Here is a 12,418-nt window from a genome sequence, read left to right on the forward strand (position 1 = left end):
GTCACACTTTCCACAACGGGTTTTTATACTTAAAACCGTTGTTAATATTTTTAACAATGGTTTCCTTAAGAAAACCAACCGTTGTTAAAACCTTTTACAACGAACGCTTTAACAACGTCCGCTTTATTATATAACAACGGTTTTTGACCGTTGTTATAGCCTATATTTGTAGTAGTGACTCCCACTAAACTCCATGTATAAACACAACTTCTCGACTTATCGAGAAAAGTTTTATAAAATGATCAAAACATTGATTCCAACTCATTGATGTCCTACTTAAGACCCTCTCTTAAGTTTCACATTATCTTAGGATTGCAAAAATCTACAAAACTCAAGACATGTATTGAATACATTCCTTCTAATTGAAGAAGTGGGTTTTAGATTCACTTGCTATATGTATATTATCATAATGAAACACAATCCCTAAGAAGATCCAAATAGACTTAAGCATTTCAACCAGTGAAAAAAACAAATCTTTGCCACCAATCAAGCTTTGAAATCTCTCTTTATTAGTGCAAAACCCTTTGTCACTAATCAAGCCTTTTATTTCGGATTTTCATGGCTCTAAGCCTTGTATTGAGTTGTGACTTAAACACTCTCATGTAAGTCATATGTTCATTACTTTCCAGAAGTAATCAACTTGAATCAAACAATTTCTTTGTAAGTTGTAAGCTCTTTACTTTCTTAAAAGTAACATTAATTCATCATCTTCAACAAGTGATGACTTTAACCTCCTAGGTTTTGAAGAAACAACGTCGTACGCAAAATGTCTCATGTAGGCAAGAAAGACCAGTTTCTTGCGATGACATAACATTCTTTGTGGCTCTTTGAATAATTTCTCCCACTCTGTCTTGTAGAAATAAACTTGTTTTCTAGTAAGACAGTTTCACGAGCCACAAACCCGTTGTACTCGTGATTATTGTAAGGAAAAAAGAGCATTTGTTTATTGTGAAAACTTACAAGCATGGTACCCTACCATTTCATATCTCATATGATTCGTTTTAGATTTAGTGGAAAAATAATTAAGACAAAATGATAAAATCCCCAAAAGGATCAAGTAACTCAAAGTAACTTGATTGAAGTCCAAACCATATCGAATAGCGTTTGATTTCTTATCCAACCACACATTATCCCATAATGTGTGTTAAGAGAGATTAACTGGTGATACTATACCACATTTCATTTGGCTTATATCAAAGTCTTCACTTTGATAATCCCATCACGACTAAATCGTGATTCCTTGAACTCTTTGAACTTCTTCAAAGATTTCTCTATTTACCTTATTAAGTGAACACATTAGCGTCAACTTAAATCGTTGGTAAAAGAAAATGATCAACCTATTTTGGATCAATGATTTACAACCTCGATCTCCTTTTCAACCAAAAGGCACGAGACATCTTGCTTTGAATACAAGATACGCAAATACCATAACATCTAATGGTTTCAAGAGTACTCGATAACTCGTTGCGTTCATCATTCCAGAATCTAAGGTTCAATCTTGGGTGACCAATTTGAGTCTTGCATCATCTACATGATATGTCATTCTAGTTTGGTTTAGAATATAATCAGCTTGATAATGGGCTAGCCATACATCAAATCATGATGTATAGGGTCACAAAAGTAAAACCTCTTTTTGTATCTTAACAAGTTTATATTCTTATTTAGAGTTTATTCACTTAATAGTCATAATTAAGGTGTAAATATAAACCCAAAACTAGATTTAGTACACAATGACTCTATCTCTCGACATCATATGTTGCTAGTCGTCATATTCTAATCATCATATGTATCAAACACAATGATGAAAACCACCATTGGTTTCTAATATTGACGAAGTAGTACTAGCAAAATTTATGTTAATCAAATAAACATTTAAAGAAGAAGGACCCATTAGATGTCCCACAACTAACTTGTTGATTCTTCAATAATTTGGGGTAGTTTCCTTTCTAGTGTCCAACATTTAAGACAATGGAAACTTTATCGGTCGGGATTGATAGGTTTAGTATTGTTATTCTCAATAACGTTACTTTTAACATTACCTTGTATCAATTCCATTCTAATTTTACTTCTTAGAACCTTATCCTTTTCTTAACTGTTTAAGAGAATGCTCCCACTCATTCCAATGAGTCTTTGCTTAGAGAAGCAAAATTTAATTTCCTGAAGACTACTCTTCATTCGTTTGTTTAGTCTTAAAACTTTCATTGAAGTGGTTGCGGTATTTTGGTCAATTTTGATTTCCAACAAATCTAGTTACCAAAATGATTTAACGTTTCAAAGTACTTAACTTAATTAAGCATATGAGAAACAATTGTAAGTAGATATGTTAGTCAAGAATCAAAAACCCTTTTGATCACAAATAACTTCCATCTATACTCTTCACAAGAGATCCTTACAATGGATAATTCGAGGTTTTAGAAGAAAATTCGTATTTGTCTTTAGTTACGATGTTTTAATGGAGATTTGAATCAAAAATCGAAATGATATCGTATATGAATTGTGGTAAAGAAATAGAACAATATGATAACGGAATAGTGGAAAACTTAACATTTATCGTTTTATTAATACTTGTAAATAACAAGTAAAGCATTTACATAGTGACCTCTACCCAACTATGATAAATGATTCCAAGATCCAAATTCATATTAACTTGGGCACGGTGTGGTCGATACATCACTTATCAATATAACTCGTTGGATTAACTCTTTAATCGATTCTACTTTTAGAACTCTTGGTCGATAAAATTACATTAACATTTATCTTTAGCCCAAAAGACATCCGACAAGGGCACGGTGTAGCCGATTCATCTCGTATCAATACTTTTGTTGAGTTCAACCCAAATTTCGAATAAATGTGTCCATGATCCAAATCCACATTAACTTGGGCACTCCCTCACGAAATAGGTTTTCATGGTTTCTACTTTTTGGTAAGGCTAAGTCTCAATTGTTTATTTAGCGAGAGGTCATGTCAATTTATTATCTATCACGTTTTAAGTGAACTAAAGCGGTGAACTACGATAATTGTAATTGACACGGTCGATAAACTCGATTCAAAATGCATGTTTAGTTATGGCGATTTAGCGATGCATGCAACATATTTTACAAATTCGGAAACCAACTCCTTTGGTCCCTTGAACTTCTGTCTTGGCACGCACTTCAAGACAACACTTTCTTTGATGGATCGCCTTCTCGAGTGGCACCGTCTTCAAGGTACTCCGAAAAAAATAAATTACATAACAAATTACATAATTTCCTATTATAAATTTGTAATTAAAATAAAATAAATCTATTAAATTACAAAACGGTGATACGAGATCACAATAAATTACAACCGAATCGATATTCCCATACATTTCGGGTAATACCAATTAAAAAACTAAGGCCATATTAAGTAAAATTACATAATTCAAAATTACATAAAATAAAATTATGACAATCATAAATAAAATGCAGCATTATAATATGTATGAACATGCCCAATTTTATGCTAAATCGCATTTAAGGAGCCAATATCATATATTAATCGGTTTTTACGGATTTGCGTGATTCAACATTTTAAAAATCACAATAATTACATAAAATCATATTTATGTACTAGTTAATTACCCTAACCATCTTAGGACTCAAAATTAGTCTCCACTAACATATTTGACAATAATTAACTTATATTTCTTAATATTGTTCATAAAAGGGCTTAAAATTACAAAATAATGCGATAAACTTCAAATAAATCATAAAAATTTCAAATAAATTTGAAATTTGAAATTTTAAACTCATGAACATTCTGGAAAAATACCATGACACTCATAATGTTCAAAAACTTAGGTTAAAAATTTCGAAAGTTATCGAGAAAAATAATGTTGCGGTTTATCGGATTTATCAATTATAATCATAAAAATATGAGAAAAATATTTTTCTTAACTTTACACTTTTAGATCTGAAATATATGATAAAATGCAACATGTGACATTTTTCCTTAGTCATGAAGTATGTTTTAGCATTTTTACTAATTAAAGTCACTATTTATGTGATTTTTCATCAAAAATTCATAAATCGTGCATAAAGATTTCATTATAGCCAAATATTTTACACACATCTTGTAAAATTGCATGTGACAACATACTAAATTGCTATGACCAGATTCGAAATATAACTCATATTAACCTATTTTCTCATTTAAATTCGAATTTAACATAAAAAAATCCATATTTCAAGAATAACAACTCATACAATTATGAACATTTACAGGCTATCATTATATAATATATGTGAAAACATATCCAAAAACCACTGGAAAAATCGAAGTTTAGCTATTTTTCGTCCAAAAATGACATTTTTATCATAAAAATGACATTTTTATCATAAAAATCACATTTTAATGCCATTATTATATAAAATGAACAATAAAATCCATAAATTAAACCAAAATATCCTAAAACATTTTAGGACCAGAAACTTTAATATGCATAATAAATTTCGTGATATATCATAATAAACACAAATTTATAAGTTTTGTTTGTTAATCTTATAACTCGGAAAAACAATAACCGATTTGCATGCAAACAACCTAAGGCTCTGATACCACATGTTGGAAATCTATATCTCATAAACAACATATTCTTATATGTTACAATCTAATTTAGTCATAAAATTAAATTAGATCTTATGCATGCAAACATAAATAGAAGTAAAGAAGAAATCGTTTTCCTTACATAGAGATTTCGGATATATGGGAACACATGAGTTCTCCTACTCACTTGTTCTTGAGCTTCCTAATATTTGGATGAACAAGGATTCAAGCTTAGAATCCCTCCCAAGGAATTATACCCAAGATAACCTCTTAAAAATTAATATTATTAATATAGAACAATATTAATTTAACTAAAAATTCACCCAAAACTATTGTTGGAACTCTTGTATTTCGGTCAAGAGAAGGAAAGAATGATGGAGTATTTTCTATCTCTAAAATGTTTTTTTCACAAAAAGTAGAGAGTAGAGTAAATATTACACTAGAAAAATATGTAGTGTAGAGTGGAATGATTATAGAAGAAACATCTTGTTTTTCTAGGTGGAAACCGAGTGGAGGAAGAAAAGGAGCCTATGCATGGCCAAGATGCTCTTCACAAAAGCAATTATGCATGCATAGCTAGAAGTAATGTAATCATTTTGCATTCCACTTAATTATTTAACATAATTAAACATTATACTCCCTCCATTTTTCGGCACTTATAAAATGTGAGGTCCATTTTATATTTTGTCATTTGTCAATTGTCACATGTCACTAGTCATGTGTAATTGTAATGTATTTTTAACATATTAAAAATCAACGTATTAATAAAAATACGTCATGTACAAAATCGACTTAGTAATTCATAATTACTTGTACCAAAACGGTTTACCAATTATAAATCACATCTTGTATTTATAAAAAATTATTCATCCAGATTCAATTGTTTCGTAAACAATAATTTTATCTAAGTAATAAAGCAATTTGATTACTTATACCGTATCTTATTTAATCGAATTACAATAAGATACGTCAATAATACTCACAAAATCGTCCGTCAATTTTAAGCAATTTAATTAACCCGTATCAGCATACGATCAATTAAATAATCAACTGATCACCACCGTCGCACGACAGTAATGTCAAACTCTAGTCAGCCAATCATTAACGATATGTGTGGACCAGTTGACAGTAAAATATTACATCCCACATGTATTCTTAAAATGAGATTTAAACATGTGATCATCATGATCAACAGTTGTGATCGCATTATTGTCGGAGGACACTTATTCCAACACGTTTATGGAGGTTGAGGCTTGTTAATGGCAGTAAGATATGTGGAGAGCTTATAGAAATGGATGTATGGTAGAGGGGGGTATTTATAGGGAGTTAAAGTAGGGTTTAAGAGGGGAGAGGCAGACGAGCTGCTCTGCGTATAGCTGCTGTACAACAGCTATTTCGTCGGGTTTTAGGGTTTGTATGAGGGGTTTTCTTGGTGGTTAATCTAGGGTAATATGGGTAGGATACTAGGGTATGGTTTAGGGTTATTGGGCACGGGTTTAAGTGGTGTTTGGAGGGGGTTTTGGACTCGGGTTTGAGCTGAACGAAAACAGGGGGGTCGTGGGCTGTTTCGTTTTGGGGCCTGTTTTGGATGGAGTTGTGGAAGTGTTTCGAGGTGGTCTAGGTGCTAGGTTGTTGTGGGTAATGTGGAGCACGGGTTTGTGGTGATGGGTTGCAGGTTGCGGGTTTGGACCAAGTTTGAGTCGATTTAGAAGGGCTTTCGATGGGCTATACAAACATGGGTAAAAGAAGGAATTGGGCTGTGTTGGGGGGATGTTTGGAACAAGATTTGGGTGGGTTAAACAAAGGGTTTGGGGCAGTCTTTGTCTAAGAATCGAACGCGGGTTATGGGAGAGGAAGTTGGGTCGAAAGTGCGTCGAAAATTGAGCATAAATCAAGCATAAAACGAGCTCACAAATCGTATGATTAAAACGAGTTTTCAACTTTCGAAATCGATTTTTCAAATCAAACCTTTAATTTAAACATCATTTAAATTAAATAAGAATTAGAACATTTAAATTAAATATCATTAATAAAACGCTTCATCGACGACGCTCATTCCATATCGTAAAACGAACTCCAAAAAAATGACAATGCCAACTAGCAAATACATGTTGTCCTATCATCATCGGGTGTTTTGACGGGATTTCTATAAATGCCAATATCGACAGATATGGGTATATACAGAGCCCCCACTTTGATTGAGGCTTGGACAGGGCGAAAGTCAAAGTATACCCCATGTCCCTCTCGATCTAAGGATTCCGCGTGTCGTTTATAGTCCATTAGACTTGTGTATATAAGCTCTCCAGCCATAAGAAGAGATCATACCTGAAGCTTCGCTGGGGATTAATCATCGGTGATCATCGACCCATTGAAAAGGTGGTGAGTTGAGCCTTATCCTTAGGCGCCTACGTATCCGTTGTGACGGAATCAAACCCGTATCGTAGTTCGACACTGCTGGCATGCATTCTGCTAATCTATGCCCAGAATAGAATGGGGTTTTCCAATTGAGGTTACCATTCCTTCAAAACTTTGCTTTCGGCTGTGGAATTCCTCCACTTTGTATTGAATTGGATCGATTTGAATTTGATTTGATTTGGATTGTGGATGTCATCCTTTGATTTTGATAATGTTGCAATGAGTCTAAAGGCGAAGCCTTTAGAGCCCCCAGTTGAAGCATTTCCCGTTACATTCGAAACATGGAAAACAAATACAACAATAATCATATTATCGTATAAGCACACATTTAGATCATCGAACTTTTAATGTTGAAACATTTTGATAAACTGAGTCATCAACCCGAAGTTCGGATTTGAAACAACCATTGCTGAAATGGGCCTTAGGCCTGGATTTTGAAAAATATTTTCATGCTGGGGATGTATTGCTATTTGGACCATCGATCCTTGAAAAAGGATTTGAAAATGGGCCATCTACCCGGATAAGTATTTTGAAATTGGATTTGAAAATGGGTCATCGACCCGGATAGACATTTGAAAATAGAAATGGAAATGGAAATTTTGAAAATGGAAATGATAAATGGGTCCACTACTACAGATACAGCCTATAACAACGGGTAAAAACCGTTGTAAAATAAAAAAGCGGACGTTGTTAAAGCGGCCGTTGTAGAAGGTATTTACAACGGTTTGCTTATTTAGTGGAACCGTTGTCTAAATTATTCACAACGGTTAAAAGCCGTTGTTATTGGATGCTCTCCGTTGTGGAAAGTGTCTCAAAATTTTGGAGGGAATTATATAACAACGGTTGTCGTATGTATAACCGTTGTTGTAACTTTCCCTCCAAAATTATGAAGTCTTTTGACAACGGGTTTATGTTACATACCCGTTGTTGAAATTGTTAGTAACAACAGTTCTTTGTTTAATACCCGTTGTTGTAATTTTACCTCCAAAATTGTGAATACTTTTAACAACGGTTCTTCGATTAAAACCTGTTGTTGAATATTATGCGCGGGTATTTGTGAATGTCATTCACAACGGTGTTATTTTTATTAACCGTTGTTAAAGGTATTCACAACGGTTTTTTTTAGTAACCGTTTTTATTACAAACGCCTAATGTTTTGAAAAAATAAATTGGTTTCATGCCATTCAAAAACCGCATATGTCACAAAGCACCATATACCAAAGACCAAAGATAAATCACACTGGGTTCATCAACTCAATAGATTCAATTCAACCACAACAAGAAATGCATCATATATATATATACTTACAAGGAGTTGAATTTACATGAACTAATCATTCCCTAACTTCAACAAAAATTTACTAATAAGTTGATCTAAACTCTGAGTATCATGCATTTCTAATATATTCTAAGACGTAGTTGCCCCACATGTCTCTTACCTCGTCTATATCTATATTTGAGTACCTGCTCAACTGCTCGACGGGTTGATTGCATACTTGCGGAAAAAAACAAAGAGAAGACATTATGGTATATATAGCAACAAGCAAGACAACATAGCAACATCATGGCATATATAGCGACAAGCAAGACAACATTAGCTCTAATTTAAAAAAGTAATAAACACATTATTAAATTACTAACCTTTGGAGGAATAATGATATATCTTCGCCTAATAATCTCCAACATGAACCGACAAGCGTAGTATCCACATTGTATGCTATCCGGTTTGAGGGGCCTATTATTACATAAAAACAAATAGACGAGAGAAGGCTTACATCAGAATCTTGAACTTTAGGTATTGTATTAGTATTAAACACAGATTTTGCACTTAATGTTATTGTATTTGAGCACGCACTGTTCGTTATCGTAATAAAATCGGGGCCAACATCAGAATCTTTCGTGGGTTGATCCTGCTCGTTTGCTCTTTTCTTCTCAAAGGCCCTTTTTTTAAAAATAAAAAAGGAGGCGTAAACTCATTTTTTAGGGGCAAAAATGTGCTTTTTTCTATAAATAAAAATTGAAACTTAATGTTATTATAAATAAATCAGTATTATAAACTTACATATTAATCAAGCGCTTAAAAGTCTCGCTTGGTTGGTGATGTAAAGAGTCCAACCGTAAAACTTTTTCTTTGTCGGCATGATGGTGCTAGCACCCAATGAGTCCTACATCAAGAGACATCATCATTATTAACAAGTACATATATTAGTTATGAAAATGCAATTGTAGGGGGAAACGTAATATTAATTTGTTTATTACCCTTTTTCATTATAAGCGCCAAAAATCGGCTTCTTGGTTGTCGTCAATTCCGAGCAATATAATCTACCCGTTGTTCGAACGAGAAATCCGGAATAAATAAAGATAAAACATAGGGCACAGTGAACCGTAATGATCGGATGGAATATTCTTCTCGGGATCACTCTCAATTGCAATATCCTACATTATTACGGTATTAATTCCGGTATTTAAAACACTATCTACCTAGTAGTCAGAATATTAGACTATGAAATTATTTATTAAGAAACTTACTTCATCCAAACAAATATGTGTGCTATATCAATCTGGTCTAGTCCACCCCATACGGCCAGCGAGATCCCATGATATAAGCGCTTGGCGCTCAACCCCTAGAATATCCTCCTCGAGCGGAATAATTATCAGTTGCTCGGAGGCTATGCGATGGCCAGCCTCCTCATACAGTCTCATCATCGTCCCCGTTCTTACTTTTTGCATGTAATCCTTCCCTTTATATTTTGTGGAGTTTATACTCCTAACTTTCACGGCCGGGAAAGAATGAGTCTTTGATGTGGTGCTACTACCACCAGCCTACACATGTAGTATAGATAATTAAAATAATAAAAAATCCAAAGGTAACATATCCTAGTTGGAGTAATAAAAATAAAAGCGTACTTAATTAAATACCTCGTCAACCTGCTCTTTCAATGATGAGGTAGTAGTAGCAGGTAAGACTGGGGACTTAGGCTTATCAGTCTTTTTTGTCGCCTACACAAAATTACCATGCTTTTTATAAATACAGACAAAATATAAATAAAGGGGCGGGGTTAATTTTTAAAAAAATGGAGAAGTTAATTAAATACATACCTCATCAAGTTGTTGTGAAGTCGAGGTCGTTGGCATGTCTGTGGACTTAGGCTTATCCGCCAAAGCCGCCTTTTTTGTTCCCTACAAAAAAAAAAAATAACATATAAATTTAACATATAAAAACATTCAACAATTAAAAATGTAACACATATATATATATATATAAAGGTATTTCTTCTAACCCCAATCGCTTCTCGCTCAGCGGAGGCGGCGGAGATATCTTCGCCAAGTAGATGTGAGTATCAGGCCATTGGATGAAACTTCCAAGCGCATCTCCCATAATGGTAATGTCGTCACGAATCGGGACAGCGGTGGAAATTTTTCATGGCCTGGATTGACCGTAGTTATCTCTACTATTCTATGATTCGGCAAAAGTTTTTCGCCATGAACTACGATTTCACGTCGCAGATTTGTTTTCTACGAGACCGGCCAACACGCACGGTGGCTTTTCGATTCTGTTAGGGTCGAGCAAGAATAATCGGCCTCTTGTTTACGGCCCAAGAATATACACATACATATACATTATTATATCTTTGCAAAAACGCTTCAAAGATTCAAAGATTTTGCAAAACGCTTTCGTCTCAGGCGATTTTTGCACAAACTTCAAACATTCATATAAATTTAACTAATTAAACACTTCATGCATACCTTCTGAAAACAGGAACCGACTTGAAGGGGATGTATCTTTGTGTTCCATCAGTAAATCTTCTCATCAAGTTGCATCTCCTTTTCGGACCCATTATTTACCTAATAAAATTAACCAATTCGGTGGCACCATGTCGGAAGTTGGCAGTGAACACACCCCCGATCTTACCCAAAAAAAAAAAAACAAAAGAAAAATAAGGAAGTATTAGGTACCTGATCGGCTTTAGTTGCTACAACTTGAAGCATTATTAGGTACCGATCTTTCTGAATCTCGTTGACCGATACTTCCTTCTCATGTATTGCCAAGGTAGTATCGGCCTCTTCACCAATCATTGTACCTTATTATTACCCCTTTAGAAATGACATCCTCCATCATCTTCACTTCTTCTTCGGAAAGCTTACCTCCAAAGATTCACTTTAGTAGTACGGATGCCATTAATCAAGTCGCTTGCCAAGAATGTAATGTGTCACAATTTTTATCCCAACAATAACATGTGAATTGAACTTAAATGAAAATAATAGAATAAATGTTACCATGTCGGCGTTCTCGGACTTAGTCTTCCTTTTCTTCTTTATCTCGGGCAGTTTTCCCATAATATTTCGTTACTTCAACTCGTAACGGGACGCCCCTCAAACGACTGGATGTTCGGGTCGGCCGATCGCTCTGAAGCAAGAACGTCATTACGACCACCGGGAGTGAATTTCCCTTCTTCTACCTCTTTCAATACGTTATCCTATAATATATTAAATAAACTTCAAATTATATTTGTGACTAAAATAATAAAGTTAGTAATGAACTCGTCTTAATAAAATAATGCTTACTATGTTGGCCAAAACTTCCACATCGTATTTGTCATGCGACGACCGGGATCCTTTAGGCGTGTGCCCATGTTTATAAGTTACATGCCGATCCACCTCTTTCACTCCCTTTGCCACCTACACATTAACATGGTAACATTTATACACGTAAATGTGTATCAATGCAAGTCCAAGTGTGATTAAAAAAATAAAGTCTCACAGGGCAATAATGCATGCTACTTACGAGGTCCTCTTCTATCTTTTCAGAATCGCCTCGAGAACCATAGAATTTCCCCTTCTTGCATGAAATGTTAGCACGATTTCTTTTGCTAACGGCCTTCAAATAATTATATAAAAGCGCAAGTAGATGAGATAATAAAAAGATTATATAAAGGACTCATTAATTAAAAAATGATAGGTAAATCGTTAAAAGGCGAGGATATTTAACTCGAAACTTCTCATTAGTTCTCATCTTTTGAAAAGATCCCATTCTTCCCGCTTGATGGTGGGACACTTGTTTTCCGGTGGGCTCTTACGCATCTCCCCGTTGCCTTGTCCACATACAACCAATCCCTAGCAACGCCACACTTCCACGGCCTGTGGACATCACCGCCTTATGCATTAAATACTCATCATGACTTTCATCGGGTATAATAAAGCCTTCCTTTATACGAGCCAAGTATAACTCCGCCAATTTTGGATTCAAACTTTTAACATCCTCTAAATGGATAGGCACAAACTGTCTTGTGCAAGCACCAATCCAACTGGAGAAAAGACCCGCATTTGGACCAAAAAGAGGGAAACCCTTCTCACTCCATGTTATTTCGAACTACTTTTAGCGGCTATAGCCGCAAGGACTTTCTTGCACTTCGTAGCACCCTCTCACCAGGCTTAT

This window comes from Silene latifolia, chromosome X (assembly GCF_048544455.1).
Source record: "Silene latifolia isolate original U9 population chromosome X, ASM4854445v1, whole genome shotgun sequence".
Classification (NCBI taxonomy): domain Eukaryota; kingdom Viridiplantae; phylum Streptophyta; class Magnoliopsida; order Caryophyllales; family Caryophyllaceae; genus Silene; species Silene latifolia.